Raw genomic sequence first — 21,185 nt, forward strand, 5'->3', positions numbered from 1 at the left:
TGGAAAAATTTATGTCTTTGTACAAAATAGCTGGTGCCATCACAGTCTACAACATTCTGGGTCATATCCAAAACATCTGAGAGGTTAGCTCTGGTCAGTAGCCTGCCCTTCCATAGTATTTTCTTTTGGCTTTATGAAAGTAACTATCCCCTTAAGCATTTTTAACAGTGAATAAAACTGACTAAGGATAGTCAGGGTCTACAGAGTATTTATGTAACATGTCTGAATATGTCTTAATAGTCCTGTACTTCTTCAGTAGCTCCTTATTAAGGCATGAAATCATTTGACACTTTGCCTGGTTATCAAACAACAGGAGATAATCTATGAAAACATCGTTCTTGATTATTGCTACACTTCAGTGATACAGTTAAGATTGCTTCAGAAATAAAACTTCCCCTGGGGAATTCAGAGTCAATCAGCTGCCAGTCACATCTTACAGTAACTTAAGCCATAGAGTTAGTTCCTCTCAAAGGCTTGTATTTCATACTGGTGTCTCTTTCAGTTAAACGTATCCATTCAAAATGCGTACTTGTCAGTTATTCAATTGTTGAAAAGGAACTGTAATGCAGATCATATTTCTGCTCAAATTAGCATGGTTCAATATTTGCAGTACTTTGTGGTCAGATTATAGAGACAGCTGGAGGACCTAATACCAAAATGCCTTTGGATAGCTTTAGTTCTCCGGTATAGTTTCTTCAGTGACATAATTTCAATTTATTTTAGCTAGTAATAACATTACACCATATGATACTGTGTTAAATGTTGTGCTTGATCTCCTTTATCTTTATGAATGCATAAGCATAAAGCATATAAAACATAAGAAAAGGGTAAAAGGGGATGATAGTTCACAAATTAGCAAGGTTTTGCAGTTAAGGCTATCTGGTTAGCTGTTTTACTATGCAGCCTACACATCCACAGTGTGAAGCCCATAAGGAGCATCTGCTTTTTGACACAACTTAAAGACGTTGGCCTAAGTTATGCAAAGACTTCAGCCTATGTGTGGGTACGTAGCAAGCATGAAATGACATCTGAAAAACTGTTACTATTAAGTTCCATATTTTCTATATTGTGCTTTGTATGTTGATAGTGGAGGCTTTTTGCATCACCACTTCACCTTCACTGCATAGGTTAACAGGCCAGCTTCTGAGAAGACATGCACCACGGCCTGGCTCTTGTGCCAAGACATCTCCTCATCATATGCATTTCCACCACACCACTTACCCAGAAAGCTCTGTAGAATTGCAATCTTATATGGTATTCAGAGGGCAAGGCTTAGGTATCATTAATTTGATCAGTCAGAGTAAAATTTTTGTGTCTTGTGTTCCCCAGTCCCATTTTTCATCTCTGTGGAGAAGGATGTAGCAGCAGCAGGATGCTGGCACCCTGGCTCTGCCCTTGGGGCAGAACCGTTCCTCCCTGCACCACCATAGATGCTGCGCTCTGCTCCTCACAAGAGAACACCTTTAACAGTCTGTATTTCTCCTTGCCTCGTCTCAGGCAAAAATTACGTGAGGATTTCTTTTAATGAACAAAATGTTTGCTTGTGTTCAAAAGAAATAAAACAATTCCTCCTTGACTCTTCTTCGCTGTGCCATTGAATTTAGCCTTGTTTCACAGTGGTGCCTATACAATACCAGTATTACATATAACCCTGTGAACTCATTTAGGGAACATCTTGTTGAACGAGCTTGGGATGTTTCTTTCATTCTCGGCTACAAGCCACTGAGAATAAATCCTATTAAAAGTAATGCAAATTGCTGTCATTAAGAAGATAATCCTGTTTGGCCTACATAGAGTTCACATTTTTCTCCAGCAAAACATTACAGATTCTTGGTTCATTCATCAAGAAGCATATAGACTATGCTGCTATTGCTGATAAATAATACAGTATCTTCTCTTTGTTTTGTACCTGCCCTGAAGTTATCATTGTTTTATGCAAAACTGTAAAACCTGGAGTCAACCTAGCAGAATTTGTAGGTGAGAGTTACCTGAAGCAGGAATCACTAGTATCCTGTGCAGGTGGTCTGACGCCGACCTGAACAAATTTGCACACGTTCATTATACCTCACAGTACCCAACACTAATATTACGTTAATTCTAATAATATATTTACTGCATATATACTGCATATGGTCATTCATACTGAGATCTTGTTGGTGGGGAAATGACTGCAGATCCTATGACAAAAGGTTCTAAAACAACTATTGTATGGAAGATAGCACAATCTGTCTAAATGAAATCTGAAGATTGGCATCCCATAATCTCAATTTACAACCCTAAAAATATCGTGCTGCCCTTTCTGAAAGTAATATAAACCATCACATTAACTCACACTGAATATTCTAATGGAGGGTTTAGCTTGGAGATGGAATAGATTGAACAGGCAGATTGACTGCAAGTACTTCAAACATCAGTCCAAAAGTCACCATTTTCACAAGAACATTCGATTTTATTTGGAAACACAGTTTCAGCTTTGATGCCTGATGCACACTGTTAAGTGAAATGTGGAAAGATTACTTTAAATGACCTGCATAGTTTTCCACGTGTGGTTCAAGATAGCTTTGCGCACATTCTTCCTTCGGGGTTCCCAGACTTCTCAGGGTTCCTGGAAATTCAATTTACACAGCATTAGCAAAAAATTTTATGTATAAAGAGCATATTGAATTAAACATAATATATAGTATTTCTATATATGGATGGAAGTATAATGCCTTTCTAATTGTTTATTAATATCTTAAAAACTGTCTAATTACAGCAATGTTAATAGTAATTATCAAACTTGTTTACTAATTCTTTGATTCTCTTCAGGCTACGACATGTCTCTTCTTAGGAAAATACCTGACCTACTGGCCACAAACATTTTTAGAATAAAGGAATTATTAGAATTCCCTGTTGTGACAGTGCAGGAAGGACTGCAAGAGTGGTGGGACCAAAGAGAGAGCGCATAGGCAAAACCAAGCATAGATTCGCAAAGGGGCGGTCATGCTTGACCAACATGATATCCTTCTACGATGAAATGACTGTCTTGGTAGATGAGGGGAGAGCTGTGGATATTGGCTGCCTGGACTTCAGTAAGGCTGTTTCCCATAATATCTTCACAGAGAAGCTCATGGGCTGGATGAGCAGACAGTCAGATGGATTTGAAACTGTCGGCACAGCTAGGTCCAGGGAGATTCTTGCTGCAAAGTCTTGTTGGAGGCCAGTAGCTCGCAGCGTACCCCAGGGGTTAATACTGTGTACAATGATGGCGTAGAGTGTACCCTCAGCAAGTTTGCTGATGATACAAAATTGGGAGGAGTGGCTGATACACCAGAGGGTTGTGTTGCCGTCCAGTGAGACCTTGACAGGCTGGAGAAATGGGCTGACAGGAACCTCCTGAAATTCAGCAAGGAGAAGAGTGAAGTCCTGTACCTGGGGAGGAACAAACACAGGCACAAGTACATGCTGGTGACTGATGAGCTGGAAAGCAGAAAAGGACCTGGGGGTCCTGGGGGACACCAAGTTGACCGTGAGCCAACAATGTGGCATTGTGGCAAAGTCTAATGGTATCCTGGGCTGCATTAGGAGGAGTGCTGCCAACAGGTTAAGGGAGGGAATCCTTCCCCTCTACTCAGCACTGGTAATACTGTGTCCAGTTCTGGACTCATCAGTATGAGAGAGACATGGACATACTGCAGGGAGTCCAATGAAGGGCCACAAGGATGATTAAGGAACTGCAGCAACTCTCCTATGAGAAAAGGCTGAGATATCTGCAACTGCTTAGCCTAGAGAAGAGTTGTCTTGGATGTATCTCATCAATGTATATAAGTATCTGAAGGGAAGATGTAAAGAAGACAGAGCCAGGCTCTTTTTAGTGGTGCCCAGTGATAGAACCAGAGTCAATGGGTACAAACTGGAACAACAGGATCTGCAGGCTGAACATTGCCTTATATGAAGGTGACTGAGGCCAAACACAGGTTGCTCAGGGACGTTGTGGAGTCTCCATATTCAAAAGCCATCTGGACACGGTCCTGTGCAACCTGCTCTATATGGCCCTGTTTGAGCAGTGAGGTTAGACAAGATGATCTCCAGAGGTCCCTTCCAACCTCAGCCATTCTGTGGTTCTGTGGCTTCGTGGTTCTGTGAACCGGAACTCTATTATTATGGTCAGAGACAGTCAAGAGAACAGAGTTGTGATGACTTCTGCAAAGACTAAGTATTTTACCCAGTGACTGTGATGCTGATGGTGTTGCACTTCTTGCTGGTTAGATTGAGGTGGTCCCAGAAGCAGTGGGAAGCTCAGACTCATGTGTCCTGCCTCCTAGTAAAGCCTACACTGTCCATACCTGTCCAGACCTCAGCCAAAAGGCCAAGTAAAAATTTTTACTTAAGTAAGTCATTTGTTTATAGAACTGAGATAAACATCTGAGGATAATAGACATGGATTCATTAGCTTTCCATGCCATGATGTGTGTTTCTTTAATGATGTCAGTTGTTAGAAATGTCAGTTTTCTTGTTTTCCTCATGTTGTGTGTATTTAACAGATGGTCACATTCTTAAAGATCTGATCCTAAATGCTCCCTCCTATAGATGTAACCTTCATCATCACTGTCATCTTGTTCTTCCAGTGAGGCTGTTTTCAGACTTGGGATCTCTTCTCATCAAGTATTGCCTATTTTTTGTTATGTTTTAGGGACAGAAAGAAAAAAAAATATGTTTTTTTCACAGTTGGTAATAATCTCTCAGTATAGCAGATTTCAGCGTAACTTGCCAATGTTTCCTACTGATTCCAAGTGTCTGAAGTGATAACTCACCATTAAACAATCTTTGACATTATTCGATGTCTACCGTTAAAGTAGTACTTATTTCCATCAAGGAGTATTTCTACTTCCATTTTCCTTTTTGGTCAGTTCAGAGACATAAAAGAAAGTAGGAAGTCCTATCTCCATTCAAGATGACCATAATTTCAGCCCCTATAGCAAGGTTCTTCTGTCATTTTACGACTTCCAAAAAAGCAACTTACAACAAATAAACAGTGAGGAAGAAGTCTCTATAAAAATTAATAACTCATAACAAATTTATTTCCAGATATACTACATCAGAATAATAATTTGCATATTTTCTGCCAAATGCCATTTGCAAATCCCTAGGATGGTTTTCATCCAACTGTGATCATAACAAACCTTTCCATCTGTGTATTTTTCTATAAGAAATCTTCATCAGAATTGTTACCAAAAGGCCTTATGGGCTCAAAAATCTCAACATGGTTCTGTCATTCTCATAGCAAAAGAGATACAGATTTTAAGAAGTTATAATTGTTCCTTAGGCTTGCTCAGCCATTCCAACAAATAGATCAACTATGATTTTGCTTTGAAAATACACCAAAATGTATATTAGCAATCATATTTTACTAAGTCCTTCTAAATTCTAAAATATGTTTTCTAACACACAATTTATGTGGAACATTCGTCACTTCAAATCTACTAAATTCCATGCAACTTTATAAGCAAGGGTGATTATTCTGAAAAATAATAATTCTCCATTTCTATAGTATTTCTGTAATATTTTCTGGAGGCTCCAAAAGTTGCCCCCAGAAGAGTGGCAAATTGAACACATCAGTATTCCAGAAAATATGTTAGCTCCCTTTTACATGTGGGTAAAATGAGGCTGTAAGAAGAAAGTCTGCCATTTACGAAGGTATTTCTTACTCCTAGCAATAGTTGCCTGTGGTGTTGAATACAGACATACTTGACAAGTGATTTATAGCACAGTCCCAGAGAAAATCCTTGTTAGAACCAGAAAAAGATCTAGATAGACTGAATCTCTATTCTGTTTTAACCTTAAAATTATCATTTGACTTTTATTGACGGAATGGGAACAGCTATAGTAAATTACAACAAAAGTTTGTATATAAAGGAAAGATCTTATAGTCTCTTTTGAAACAAAATTCTCAGCAAAATGAAATTCAGGAAAGCACTTCAATGCACATCTCAACCCATCCTTCTTTACAGAAGGGATTTGCAAAAGTGAGTCTTTTGGGTTTCCCAGTTCAATACACAATTTTCCTCTGTTCCAGAAACTTGCAAGTAAAGAGGTAAGTGGAACTATGAGAATCTTTCCAAGAAACAGGAAGATTTAGGAAGGGAGTAAGGATTATCTGAAAAATGCGTCACAGCTTCTTTTAAAATAAGCCATCTTTTAAAGTAGGCCATCTAATAAAAATGTGCATTTTCCTACTTTCAGACTGAAATAAACACATCAAAAGGAAGACATTTAAGCAAGTTTTAAACTTTAGGAGTGTGCCTAAGTGAGGTACTGAGTAAAAAGACTCAAAGAGAATCAAAGCCTGATACGGGTAGGGAATTGCTTTGCAGGCAGTAGGACTTTGCTGGAAGAACGCAAGGACAAGCCATGTGCTCCGAACCAGACAGGAACAGTAATCTAAATGAGAGATCTGACTTAATACTTTTTTATTTATTATTTTCTATGAAGTCAGCCAAGCTAACATTTTCATATCAGATTTACCTTGCAAATCCAGTAAGGCACATTTCTCATGTGAGGCACCGTGCCAAGAGTGGAGCACTAAGTACCGTGCCCTGTATCTAAGAGGTAAAGAAGGCACCAGCCAACATCGACAGGCACCAGCGTCACAGGAGAAGGACATCAAGGCATCAAACAGTGAAGAAACAAACTTATCAGACGCCGTAGCACGCAAGCAGCATCTAGCCACATTTGCCAGTGCACTCCTAGGACTGGAAACACCCCCCTCATTTAGTGCGAGATGCTATCATTTTTGCCATGTGATAGAGGCACATGTATCTCGTCATGTGTTGATGAAAGGGCTGTGTAGAGAGGGAACGAAGGAGGCAGGGAACACGTCACAGGCTGGAAAAGCCGTGAATTCAGCCACCATCCCACTCCTTGCTCATGCCTGTGGGTGCTTGGAAAAGAGGCGTCGGGAATAGGTTGTGGGCTAGGAAAACTTTTAGGCAGTCTGAATCCATCCGATCCCCATGGTTTGGGGAAAACTGAGCTAAACTATCAAAGAGCTTTGAAGAAAACAGTCGAGAAGACTACAGGTGGTGCCGAGAAGTTGTATGTTTTTTACATTGCAGCTCATCAGAGGGAATACAGAGCATTTCCTTGTTCTAATAGAGTACACAGTATTAAAGTCATTTGTCCAAAACAGAACTAAAATAAATTAATTAATTAATTATGGGGAAAGTAGTCACACAGTCCAGAAGGAATTTGCAGTGAAACCCAAAAGGAAGTTAAGATAGAGAGATAGTCCTACTTCTGACCCAGGACATGGAAATCTGAGTTCTTAGCCCTTGCACTAGTCTCCTGGTGGATTTTGACACAGTCGCTTCACCACCCCATGCTTCTATTTCCCCAGCTCCAAAGTTCTGATAAAAATAATTGTCTCACTTGTTAAGTACTTTTGAGGTCTGATTTTATTGATAAAAATCAAGGTGAGTATTTAAGAAGAGGAGATGCAAGTGGAGGTATATAATCTGTTGCTAAAATATTTATTGGAGGATTAGAGTAGAGCAAGTGTTTTACTGCTCTTTTAAGAAAAGACTCAAAGAGTGAACCCAAGAATTACAGATCAATAAGACTTAATCTAATTCAAGGTCATTCTAAATGCAAGGAATAATTAAACCCAAAACAAAAACAACCCCACTATGGTAGTGACAACACAGCTCCATCATAAGAAAAAACCCAAAACACAAATAAACAGATCATGCCTCTTCAATCTATTTTAATTATTTTGTTTATGGATAAAATGAAGGAGAGATTGTTGATATTTATATATTTACTAGCTTTACTATGGTTTTGGACTATTGACTCTGGGAGAAAGAGTCAGTTTCTGAAAGTTCCTGGCATTTTCAGCTGAATACCCTGTAATGCAAAGGCTCTGTGATGGATTCTAGGTAAGCAGGAACCACAAAAGAGAAATGCCTAGGTGTTCAATTAAAACTATGTATTTTGGAGGGCTGAAAAAAAAAAAAAAAAAGAAAAAAAAAGGTAGCTTTCATTTTTAAAGGCATAGAAAATAATCAACAATATTTCTAATCCACATCCTTGGCTAACCTTCACAAAACAGTAAGCAGAAATTAGGAGGATCAGAAACACGGTGACCATTGCGGGAGAGAGGGATGACTGGAGCCTTGTCCAGAGGGTTTTACAGAGAGAAAGGGTCTGGGACCAACTTTGCCTTTTATTGCATAAGTAAAAACACCTCACATGCTGGTAAATTATAGCCCCCCAGGGAGCCTGCAGGCCATACTCATGAACTGCAGTACTGAAAGTGCTGTAATGTCATCACAGGCAGTAATGTCACAATTTCCCCGTGAACATTGTTATAGAGCTCATGGTAAAGCAGTTTAATTTCCAATAATTTTTGTTATCAGTTCATGGTAAGAAGTACCTTTTAACACTCAAACTTTCAGACCGCCACAATAAATAGGCTATAATTTTCTTTCAAGTGTTCATTTAATTATTTAGAGTTGTAGAATTACAAGCAGTGTTATGCTGATGAAATTTGGTAAGATACAGTTTTTGCTCCTGGAAGAAACGTTTTAGGAGACTTTGCAAATACATTTCTGGGAACTGTGATTTGATTTAAAAGTTATTTTACAGAGAGTGGGATGGAGGAGTGTGTTGGACGAGATGAATAATATGGAAAAAAAATCATACCACTGCACCAAAATGCAGTGGATTTCAAAGAGGAAGGCGATCCCCTAGAACATATTTCATAGAAATGCTGTAATTAACTAAAGCCTTTTCGGATGTCTAAGGCACTGCAGCAAAGTAAACAGAGTGTAAATTTGTTGCTTATGCAGCATTTTGGTGAACTGTGATACAAAGCAAAGAAAGATTTGATATGTGATTTTATATTGGTAGATCACAAATTCATAGAGCTCCTATGAGCAAGGAGCCATGATGATTACCACCAGCTCCTAATAAATGCCTAAACTTTCTTCGATGCACAGATTTTTGTTTCCTTGGTAGGAATATTGTCAGACCAGGTTTCATTAGCCACGTTTACTTATTTGATATCTTTGCTCATTAAAAAAGGAGTTAATTAAATGAGTCCCAAATAGTGAAAAAAAAAATTCTATGTAAAACAACAAAAAATGTCTCGTTGGAGGGCTCCTATTTAGACAAGATATTGGTAATGAAAAAAGACCCGTCCCTGTGCAAGCTTTTGCAAACCATTTTTAAGGACAGCCTTAATGTTGCATTAAATGAAATAAGCAGAGCAGCATGCAACTCTTTGCTATGGTATTTTTTAATAGCAGAATTTACCATAATTTTGATACAGTCGGGTTTCCCAAATTCCGAAAAGGATGTGAATGTTTTCAGCCTAATCTTTGTGAGGCTCTTTGTGAGGACTCTGCCACAAAGCACAGGTCTGCTTCATTAAGACAGCAGCTCTCAGCAAGTGACAGAAATAACAGCTCGCTTTCTCACAACAAAAGAAAACAATTTTCTAAACTCTTTTCAAACGCCTTTAAAATAAATATATGTGCTTATTTACCTCCAACAGACTTTAAAAAATTGTGGCCATTTACCCTTACATTTTTAGAAGTAGTAACATTCCAGGATGCCATGGCTAAAGCACACTGATGCTGTCAGAAATTATTATATCAGTGGCTTAAAGATGTCAAAAAGTATCTCTTAACTGATGGTGTGGAATTTGGTGTGAGACATTTTCAAGACAGAAAATGACCACCTTTTCCTTAAATAAGAAAATGCTGTTAACTTGGGAATCCTCAATTAAATTAGAAGCTTATGGCAACTTCTCAAAGAGCTGGGCCACAGCCTTTGTTAAATAAAGAGATTTTTATTAACACACACTGTGCCGTGTAGGAGAATGACACAAGGGAGACCTTTGTTCAGGTTTATTTTGCATAGTGGCAATTTATCCATGGGAGCAGCGCTGATTTGCAAATCGCATCCCTGTGCGAGCAGCTCCCCTTGGAGGGGACTGATTATCCCAGCGACGGCAGGCAGCGGCCAAGTCACTGTTCTCTGCGGGCTTCCACCAGGGGACAACGACTGTATTTTATCCAGGTTCTGTAGGAGCCCTGCCAATAACTCAGAACATCTCCCAGCCTCTGTCCCTCCTAAAACGGCCGGTTCCCAGTAGAGAAGAAGATAGAAAATACACACGATGCTCTCTGGGTCCAAGATTTGTAACTCGTGTCAGTGCTTTCGTCCACAGCAGAATTTTTTTTGTCTTTCTCTACACTACTTCGGTTTCATATTATTCTTTATTCTGTCATCCTCATTTGAGAAAAATAATAGAAGTTAATCCCTTCCAAAAATTCACCTCAATCTCGCACACAACTAATATCTTACATTTCTCTCATTAAAAGGACTGCATTAAAAGGATGTTGGTATTGCATTATAACAGTGCTCCTATGGAGGTACATACATTTATTTGAGCACCGAAAAACATTCAACATGATTAATGTGATTGCAACCAATGACAAGATAATTTAAAGTGATCACTAAAAATATCACCCTCCCATATGTTATTTTCAGAGTATCTACAGCAGCAGCAAAAACAGCGCGGAGAACTGGGCACAACTTTCACAAACAGAGTATAAGATGTGAAATCTAAGAAGAATAAATTAAGTTACTGGCATCTGTTTGTCTAGAAATAGGATCATCTTACAGTGTGCTCTGTATAAAGGAGGAAAACACACAAAATGAGTCAACATTTTCAGAAAAAGCTGCTAATTCTGAGTACGTTGTGTTCTGGTTGCCCAGTTCGGACACGTGAAGGCTGGTTTGTTCCCTCAGCACCTCTCCACGTTTCAAGTCCTCCATCCATGTGTTTTCTCTCACATATAAAATGGAAGGCATGGCCTCATAGATGGACAACCCCATCTATTTCCCTCCCTGATTAGTATCTGCCCAGCATTGAAAGAAAATAATAATTTTTTAAATGTGTTGATTTTAACCGAATATTGAGGGGAGGGGAACAACCCTTATTTCACTCAATAAAATTCCTGTTAAGTGATACTTAAGACTTGTAAAATTGCCTGGGTGGTTGAAAGTCAAGCTACCTTAGAGATCATGGAAAAAAATATTAGCATGATGTCCAGAAATTACGACTACAGTGACAGAATAAATATATATTAGTACTCACTGTATCTCTTTTCTTAATTTTCACTAAAATTTTCAGATGCAAAACTCTATCATAGGGTAGAATACAGCTTGCAAAACCGAAGGAAAATCCAGTTTTCTTTTTTCCTTTTCCAAGTTAAATTAGATTTCCATAGGCAAGTACTTTGTCACGATGCTAATGCCAGCCATTTACCCAACTCCACAAGATGTGACAGTATGAAGTCAGTAAATATGTCAAAAAAGGTAAAGGTCGTGTTTCGTGATATTTGCAAAGAGCACATTTCTTTTTAGTGTAATTCATGTTCATTAAACTGTTTTGAAGATTAAAAGTTCTCTTTGTATGCTTCTATTAACAATATTCATTTATTTTTGTTTGGGCAGAAAGAGAGAAGTAGTACATGATTTGGCTGTGCAGGGTAAGCAATAGGCATTACAGCTGTCTACCTGTTTTATTTGCTTGATAATATTTTGCCATGAAGATCAAACTTAAATTCTGATAGCAGCACATTCCTGTAGCTTGGCTCGCATCTTCCCTCGCTTCTTGCAGGCTCCTGCCCGGGAAAGCGTCAGTGTGATAAACTCAACAGGATTCAAACGCAAGCTGAAATTAAAGCAGATGTATAAGTGTTGACCTAAGAAGAGATGGATTTATGCACCTTTTAATGTATTTTTTAAGAATTTAAGAACAACTGTTACCGAAGTCTTTAAAGACAATTGCATCATTTTGTTAGTTACAGCTATTGCAATATTTTGTCTTGCACCTTGTACGGCTCCCTGCTGTAGGAATACTTGTGTAGGGTCATAATACCTGTGCTTGTTGGGACCCCGCAAGAGCCTGGAGATAAGTTGGTAAGCTCAAGTTCAATTGTAAGTATATTGCGATGAAAGCTGTAAGTAAAATCATGATTTTGCCAAAGAGAAGATGAATTTTACTGTTTGTCTTTGCACTGTATTATGTCTCTTCATTTCACTCTAAATGAAAGTCAGTCATGACTAAGGACAGCATCTGGATGCTGCGCTGGAGCAAACACTGATGAGGCCGGGTTATTTCATAGACTCTCCCATTTCCAGTGTCAGTGAGGCTGGGTTTTGTCACTGATAAACGCTGTCAAGTCCTGTAGAACTGTATAATTAGAGACCAAGAGCACCACTGAAAATCAGTATGATCCAACCAAAGTCATTCAAAAAAATTTTGGAATGTAATGGACTATGATAAATCATTCAAAATTCCATGTATTTGGTTAAAAAAAAAAGTCTGTAAATATGCTCCACATTAAATTCTGTAGAACTTTGCCATTACGTGCAGAGCTTGTAGTATCTGTGGAATGATTTAACTGCTGTCTACTAATATAGAATTGATAGAATACTGAGAAAAGCAAGATAGTCCAGTTATTTTGGCTCAGCAGAGTAGGCAATGTTTTCTATATCTCTTGTCTACATGATTGTATATAACTTTTAACCTATTTTCTGGACAGAGTTACACCTATGAAACTTATTCTAAAAATTTCCTCCAGCTTCAAGTAAGTACCTCGTGTTTTAGTGAGTCAAATTTGCTTAATCAAATCATGTTTGTTTCGGTTGTTTTGGTTTGTTTTTCCAAAGTGACTGGTTCCTACGTCACAGCCAGAAATACTGGAACATAAATATGAAATATTAATTTCCACTCCCCAATGAGAAATTAACTTGTGAGAGGTGGCTCAGAAGGACACCTGTGCAGGTGGTTGTACAGAGTCTTTTCAGAAGTAATCTAAGCCTAAAAAAACGGATGGAATAGGTTTTCATTCCATCCTCCATAAGGTGAAAAAGATGTTAATGAACAACTTTAACTCAATTTCCTCCCGAGATGGTTCCTGGAAGTGTTACGCGTTGGTGATGCAAGGTAAGACAGAAAACTTCAGTCATGCTCAAAATATGCAAAAGTCAGGCTAGTCCCAGAATTTGGTTTCTGTTGTAATTTATGATTTCATAATGCTTCTCAATTACAGTGTAATTGGACAGGTCAAAACTGCAGATTAATTCATTCCCGAACTGCAAACAGTTAAAACTTGCTACAGAATTGTCATTTCTATTAAACTCACGTAAAAATTCATAGATTCATGTGAAGTCATTAAAATGATGTGAACAACCAAAAACTACGTCTCACAATACCTTTAGACCTCCATTTTACTACACAAAGATGTCATCTTTAAGATTCATTTGTGGTTCATAACTTCTCCATATGAAATATCAGCTTTATTTTGAAACTGGGAGATGGATGGACGGATGGATGGACGGATGGACGGATGGATGACAGATGTGCAGATAGATTTATTTCTACAAATCCCTTTTCCAAAAAAGTCAGAGTTGCATCATGTAAAATATCTGACATCAGCTATAAAGTTGGGGGCTGGTCCTTGAAAAGGTCAAATCCTTTCTGGAAGGTTCTCTGCAGATGACAGGTCTCTCTGAATGACCCAGAGAGAGAACTGCCGCACACTTGGCACCATCGAAAGCTCTCCAAAGATGAGTTTGAACAACTGTACTGGCCACGGGACAGAAGAGAGGGGAAGGAGGTTGACTCGTGCACCTTTATTCACTAGCTTTTACTAACAAAGCAAAGAGACTGTTATTACAGATTTGCCCTAGGAAACACTATGCGCCTGAAGTGCATATTTTCCCTCATCTAAAGAGTAAGAAATGCATTTCTCTCCAACTGATAGGTGACAAGCACCTTCATTTTAAGTATTCTTCCAAGAGCAATGTTAGAATGAGATCTCCAATCACCAATTCCCAGTTCCAATCCAAAGCAAAAACTTGTGAATTGCATCGTAATAAACTCAGTTTTGCAGCCCTTTCTCAGGCCTTAGTAAGATAAATTCTCATTGATTTCTTTTTTGGGTAACCATGTTTTAGACAGAATTTTTAATATTTTTTAAACACGCTGGCATCATTTCTCTAATGCAAGGGAAAATAAAGTGTGAAAAGGATTGCCAAATTCATCTAAGGACCTTCTAACCCTGGGAATGTTAGATGTGTTAAAGACATTGAAACATTTTATACTCCACCAAAAAAAACCTCAGAAACTGTAACCTCAGATTCTAAGTCCATTTTTTATTGTCACTGATACAAGTAAATGAAACCCCTTCCGATACATTATCCATGTCTGCTACACTTCGATTCTCACTTACAACTTCAGAGACCAGTGAAGAATTAAAACATTTTGAGTGAAATTCTGGCCCCACTGAGACAACAGGTGGTTTGTCATTGATTCACTAAGATCACAAATTCGTTGAACTTTTTGTACCTTCAGCGGCTGTTTTCTTAGTTACCTGGTTATTCTGGAAAAGTCATGTAAAGTCCACACTAGTGTACTAAAAACTGGAGTTATCTTACAATAAAATTTGGACCAAGCCTCTGCAATTATTCACTATTTGTTTGCATTTTTGCATAATCATGTACTCAGATGTCTTATGAACTCCACTGCCATTGACATAGTATTTCCAAAAATTGGACATTTTCTCCCTTCCATAGCAAATACTACAGGTTTCCCTTTTAAAAGATCTGTTGTTGTTGTTGTTGTTGTTGTTGTTGTTGTGGATGTTTAAACAAGCACTCTATTTTAAGCTATTACTTTAATGTCCAAGATACTGATGTCTTAGTATGTTTTACAGGTCTAAGTAAGGAAATAGTGTCATCCCTATTTCCCAGAGACACAAAACCTTCCCATCCTAGCTTCACATATTTTTAGACCATTTGTTTTCATTTAGTGACTCCTAGACTGAGCTGAACAACTCATGGTCTGCAAAGAAATCTAGAAAGTTATTCAGCTCAGTTTCAAAAGTAATAAAAATGATGAACTGAAGCAGAAACAATGAGCTGTCATATGGGAAGATTATGGTGGAGCTGAAAATCGAACTTGGTTCTCCTGGGTCTCAAGCTAAACGCGCTAACATCTTATCCTCTCTACCCAAGGCAGCCTCCAACAAAATAAGGGAGGAACTTCTCTGAGAGTTTAAAAACTGTTAGAGTTGATGAAATGTTCCTATCTAAATGCCACCTTGGCAAGCTTAGAACTTTGCAAAAGAATTATTCAAGCTGAGTGCCTGCCAAAACTCACCTTGTATGAAATACAAGTGGTCTAATCAAGGCACTGGTTAAGTGCTTTTCCCATGGATTGTTTACTAGATAACATACCGGAGGCAATAAGAGGTGTGGGTTCTTGGCCATTAGGAAAACTGGGTCATTTCGTAGAATCATAGAATGGTTAGAGTTGGAAAGGGCATTGTAAGGGATCCTCTAGTTCCAACCCCCTGCCATGGGCAGGGACGCCTCCCACTAGACCAGGCGGCTCAAAGCCCCATCCAGCCTGGCCTTGAACACTTCCAGGGATGGGGCATCCACAGCTTCTCTGGGCAACCTGGGCCAGGGGCTCACCACCCTCACAGTAAAGAATTTCTTCCTGATATCTAATCGAAATCTACCCTCTTTCAGTTTAAAACCATTAACCCTTGTCCTGTTGCTACACTCCCTGATACAGAGTCCCTCCCCATCTTCCCTGTAGGCCCCCTTTAGGTACTGGAAGGGGCTATAAGGTCTCCCCGGAGCCTTCTCTTCTCCAGGCTGAACAACCCCAACTCTCTCAGCCTGTCCTCACAGGAGAGGTGCTCCAGCCCTCTGATCATCTTTGTGGCCCACCGCTGGACTTGCTCCAACAGGTCCATGTCCTTCCTATGTTGGGGGCCCCAGAGCTGGACACAGTACTCCAGGTGGGATTTGTGTAGTTTTTGCTCAGAGGTCCTGTTTTTTGACATCTAACTTTTCAAATATAGTCTTGTGCCTCTCTTCATTCACAAAATGTGTATGAAGGGTAGGCTTACAACTAGCCTTATGCCAAGACACAGTTGTGCCATGAACTAAGTTGTTCCATTCCTGGACGAATTCTTCTGCAGGGCAACATAATCCCAAACACCCATCTACTCTCCAAGCAAGAATGATACAGAGGCATCATGCGTGGGAGTCAGCCATCTGCATCAGATTGCCACAACTACCGCGTGTCTTTGCTTAGTGATCCTGGAAGAGCAGAGCACTTGGTGGGTATCTGAGAGGGCACAAGAGACTTTTACACGGCTTGGCCTTTGTCTTCTTAGATCAAAGAGCAAACCTGTTTGGCTTGCCCTGAAATACACTCAGGCTAAAATATAAAATTTTCTCAGGAAATTAAACGGACTAAATATTTGGATTAGAAAGTTATTTCACTCTTAACCTTTATATTCTAATAGCGTGGTGTCTCCATAATCTTTCTGCTGCTCCTCCCTCCTCAGGGGGAGGACTCCTCATACTCTTCACCTGCTACAGCGTGGGGTTCCTTCCCCAGGAGACAGTCCTCCATGAATTTCTCCAATGCGAGTCCCACAGGAGACAGTCTTCCATTAACTTCTCCAAAGTGAGCCTTTCCCACAGCCTGCAGTTCTTCACAAACTGTTCCAGCATGGGTCCCTTTCACGGGGTGCAGCCTTCAGGAGGACACTGCTCCAGCGTGGGTCCCACACACGGTCACAAGTCCTGACAGCAAACCTGCTCCAGCATGGACTCCTCTCCCCATGGGTCCACAGGTCCCGACAGGAGCCTGCTCCAGCTCCAGCTTTGCACAGAGTCACAGCCTCCTTCGGGCATCCACCTGCTCCATTGTCGTGTCCTCCACAGGCCACAGGTGAGTATCTGCTCCACCATTAACTTCCATGGGCTGCAGGGGGACAGCCTGCCTCACCATGGGCTTCACCACGGGCTGCAGGGGAATCTCCGCTCTGGCACCTGGAGCACCTCCTCTCCCTCCATCTTCACTGACCTGGGTGTCTGCAGGGCTGTTTCTCTCACATTTTCTCACTCCTCTCTCCGCTGCTGTTGTTGTGCAGCAGGTTTTTCCCCCTTCTTAAATATGTTACCACAGAGTTGCTGACGGGCTGAGTTTTGGCCAGTGGTGGGTCCATTTTGGAGCCGGCTGGCGCTGGCTCTATCAGACGCAGGGGAAGCTTCTAGCAGCTTCTCACAGAAGCCACCCCCGTAGCCCCCTCCACTACCAAAACCTTGCCACGCAAACACAGTGCAGCCTGTAACTCTTGGAACAAATCTTCTTTTACGGGTAAAGGCAAATGTCTGAATTTCTGCTGCATTGGGACCAAATCACTCGAGTTCTGTTTTGTGAACAAATGTGGTTTCACAGCTCGTTGCACAACAGTGAGGACACAAAACAAGCAAACAAAGGGACACCACCATTAGTAACCCTGGTGGCACCTAACCAGAAGAGGGTTTGCATTCCGAGTAGGGATGGCAATTTCCCTGATATAAAGCTCCCAAGGTGCGCAGGCAGAGATGTTGCCACTTCAGCTACACAAATAGACCCAGGGACTGTTTTCTTCCTTAAGCCATCAAGAATAGGTTTAGGTTTGTAAAACTTTGTCCTTTAATATCTTTGTGAGTAAACGGATGCAAGGTAAATTAAAACAGCTGAGACTGTATCTAGACTCACTTCTGCAGGCTGCGGCGTTCCACAAGGGAGTTGTACATCAGCTGAATAATGTAATTTATAAAGAGCATGAGGTGATCCGCATTTATCTACATTCAGGAAATAACTGCATAAAACGAGCCTGATTCTTCTTGCATTTACACAGTTTTTGGATGAATTCCAGTGGGATTTCTCCTTACAGCACCCTGAATGAGAATGAAAACCCATGGTTTCACAGAGCAGCGATGAATCCAAATAAGCTGGTCTGCCTTTCCACAGTGAGGAAAACGGGCACTCTTTTTTGGGGCACCCTGTGCAGCTGCCGTATAGGCATTATACGTCCACGCGACTTCAGTCGGCACAAGGGGAAGGTATTACAGCGGGTGGTGCTTGTGAGAGACATGAATTGTACCGCGTACACAAGCACGTCTCCTGCTCCCCCACCAGGCTGGGGTTACAGCGGGATGCCTGCGCGGGTCCAGCCTGACCTTCTCTTAGGTCCCTCTTGGAGGAGGTGGGATCCAGAGATCCTTCCCGCAGGAGGTGGGATCCAGATGATCCTCTCTCTGGGGTGACAGCAGCATTTCAGTGCAGCACCCTAGGGCCTGGGGGAAGTCACCGGCTCCCCGTGGGTGTCTGCGCGCCCCAACAGACCTGCCAGAGTTAGGAAGCTCCTGCGGAGGCTCGGACCTGCGCAAAATCCAGCTCCCACAGAAAACACCAACAACGAATGCCTTAAAAACATCTTTATGGGGATTTTTTTCAGGTAGCCTCTTGAGTAGAAATACTTCTGAAAAACTGCAGAGGCCTTTCTTGCATAAATTGTTCAATGTAGTGGTATTCACCTTATTGCCTGCGGGAATTGCTCTTTAGTATCCAAGAGCTGTTCATGAGTGGAGCTGTGACTGTGTGCCTATCTCCTCCCATCAGCATTCGTATCTTTTCTCAGCTGTTAACAGCTTGGTTAATTTTCCAAGGAGATTAGAAGCAAGGCCTTAGGAACGATAAATGCTACTGAAAATAAAGGGGGAGAATTAAGAAGACAGGCCCAGCAGAAAAGACTTCGTTTGCTGGGATTTGTTGTACTGAAGGGTACTTTCTTGTGGATAAGAATAACAAGGCGTCACCTTTTCCAGATTATAGGAAAGCATAATAGCTGCTCTCTTCTCAGTCTCTTCTGAGTATCTGCTCTTTACTTTTTTCCAAATGAGTTCCTTGTAAAAATGTCACATTGCAGTGCTGCTCAAAGGCTACTTAATAGCCTGCTTCTCTTAAAAGAGCCGTGTTATTCCCTGACATCTGAGGTTTCTTTAATCAGGTCTGAAGATGGCCCGTCTTCCACTTTGTTTTTCTTTCTAAATTAGAGAGAAACGCACAAAAAACCCCTCTAATCTGTATATTTCTCATTTGACTTGGTGAAATAACTAGCTTTGGGAGCAACGTTTTAATTGCTGAGATTCTTCTGTTGTCTAAAATAATACTAAAGATAAAGGATTTGCCCAGGTCATGTTTTTAAGGACTGCTTACCAAACTAAGCCTTTTGCAGAATCTGATTCACTATCTTCAAGCTCACAAGGCACCGAGCATGTCGTTATGAACTTCTTGTTCATGATACGGAGCGTTTTCAGCCTTGAACTGGTTTTAGTGCCATTTTTCAGAGAAGTGAAATACAACCTGTAAGAAAACAGAACGTTCATTTCTGTGGAAAATGTAATATTTCACAGTGTTTCACTCCAAACTGGGATAAAAATGTAAAATCTGAATTGTATTTATGCTGAAGTACTGTGATTTTTTAATATTGGAACACTTAATATTTTATATAAGGACATTATAAAGTATTATATATAAAAAATACTCTATCATATTGAAACTGATACTCTAGCATTAATGTCTAGACTGAATCAAAATGATAGTTGAATTAAAAAATTTATCTCATAAAAATGAAACATTTTTCTCCACTTGTACTTAATTATATTTAATCAATTTAAATAAACTCTGTTAAAGATGGAGAACCATGTTTTACTAATACTTAAAAAGGAATAAAACTCTAGTCAGAAGTTGTTTAACCAAAAACTTTTCTGCTCAATTTTAAAGTAAAATAATAATTAAAATACCTGCTCAGCTGCAAGTTTCAACATCTATTTTGAACCTGTGAATTGAAATAGGCCTCAACTTTCCATGTGGACAATTTTAACTGGTGTGACTATACCTCTCTGTTTCCGAAGGGGCGGGTAAGGGCAGCAACTGTATTTAACATCGCTTTATGGTGCCGTGTAAGCACGGCTGAATGTGTTGAGCTGATTTTAACTGATTTTAAAGAAAATTCAAGTTATTTTCCTTCCCTCCACAAGTACATCTGCCTTCTAGAGCTCCAGAAGGCACGACACTGCGGCTCCGTTACACATGTCCTATAAAAGCCCCCCCCCCCCAAACGTTAAGCCTGGGAGCTGCGATGTATAGATACATCTCATGACAGTTTGTTGGAGCGACGCACAAAAAGCAGGATAAAGCAGGATAGGACGGCAGGATCAATGAATCTTTGCAGATTCTGCTATTCTCCAGTACAAAGTGCAAGAACAGCAACACCTACAAAGTTTGCTTGAGTTACAGCGGCAAAATAGGATCAGCAGTAAAATAGATTCACTGCTCCTGCAAACTGTGATGAAATTCCCTCCGTGCATCCTTACAAGAAATTCCATGTTCACTCCCCAGAAAAATGAACGAGGAGAGTATCAATAGTCTCAAATACTAGCAATGACCTCGTTGAGGCAAATTATATACTCAATTTTAATTTTTCCTTTTAAAATTAGTTACTTTTTCCAATTTTTTTTTTTTCATTTTTCCTGCAAGTATGAAGGTTGTAAAAATAAAAATGTCACAAATATTTTTTTTACTTAATCTTTCTATCCGTGTTTATGAACAGATGGTATTCTGTATGTGCCATAACTTAAAGAGTTACTCGGTTGCTACCAGCGCAGCTCCATTCTGCTGGCTATGAAGAGGAAGACAGAGCACAAGATCCTCGTGGGTTGGTTTGGGTTTTGCAAGTTCTATACCTCAAATTTATTGTAAGTTTAAGGGGAAAAAGATGGTGGAAATTGCAGTGATCATAAGGATGTTTGGTCTGTAGAGTGAAAAATGTCCCAATTCCTGAAAGGCAGGAAATCTGCAAGTTTATGAAGAATTCACCCACACTGAGAAAGAGAAATACATAAGGACTCAGCAGCACCCCTTCTGTGACATACTCTGGCCTTAAAATGAACTCTGCTTTGGCAGAGAGCTGCAGAAAAATGGCATAAGTGCCACAGAGGAGCAGCAGAGAGTGGGTTAGTAGGAAGGGGGAATAGGAAGCAGGCAGGGAAAAGCAGAGGCAAATATACATATTTTATTTATTATATTTTATATATATATATATATAAAATAACCTAATACCGCCCCTTACCTGCCACATAGCATTGTGGGGGATCTGTGGGCACCCTCAGGGCTTGAAATTGCTATTTCTGAGCTATTTGAGTTCTTTTTCAGCCTGCTGTTTCTTCGTAATTGTGACATAGAGCGTTTAACCCTGGGCGGCTACGGGAAC

General features: G+C 40.1%; 1 long non-coding RNA gene across 1 annotated transcript; it reads left to right on the forward strand.

Annotated features, from left to right (window-relative positions):
* Positions 1-2,229: 2,229 nt before the first annotated feature.
* On the forward strand, positions 2,230-20,495 carry LOC141750507 (uncharacterized). Its single transcript, XR_012589688.1, has 2 exons — positions 2,230-16,190; positions 16,422-20,495. It is a non-coding gene; the product is annotated as an uncharacterized LOC141750507 (long non-coding RNA).
* Positions 20,496-21,185: the final 690 nt, after the last annotated feature.

The sequence above is a fragment of the Larus michahellis genome, chromosome 1 (assembly GCF_964199755.1).
Source record: "Larus michahellis chromosome 1, bLarMic1.1, whole genome shotgun sequence".
NCBI classification, from domain to species: Eukaryota; Metazoa; Chordata; class Aves; order Charadriiformes; family Laridae; genus Larus; species Larus michahellis.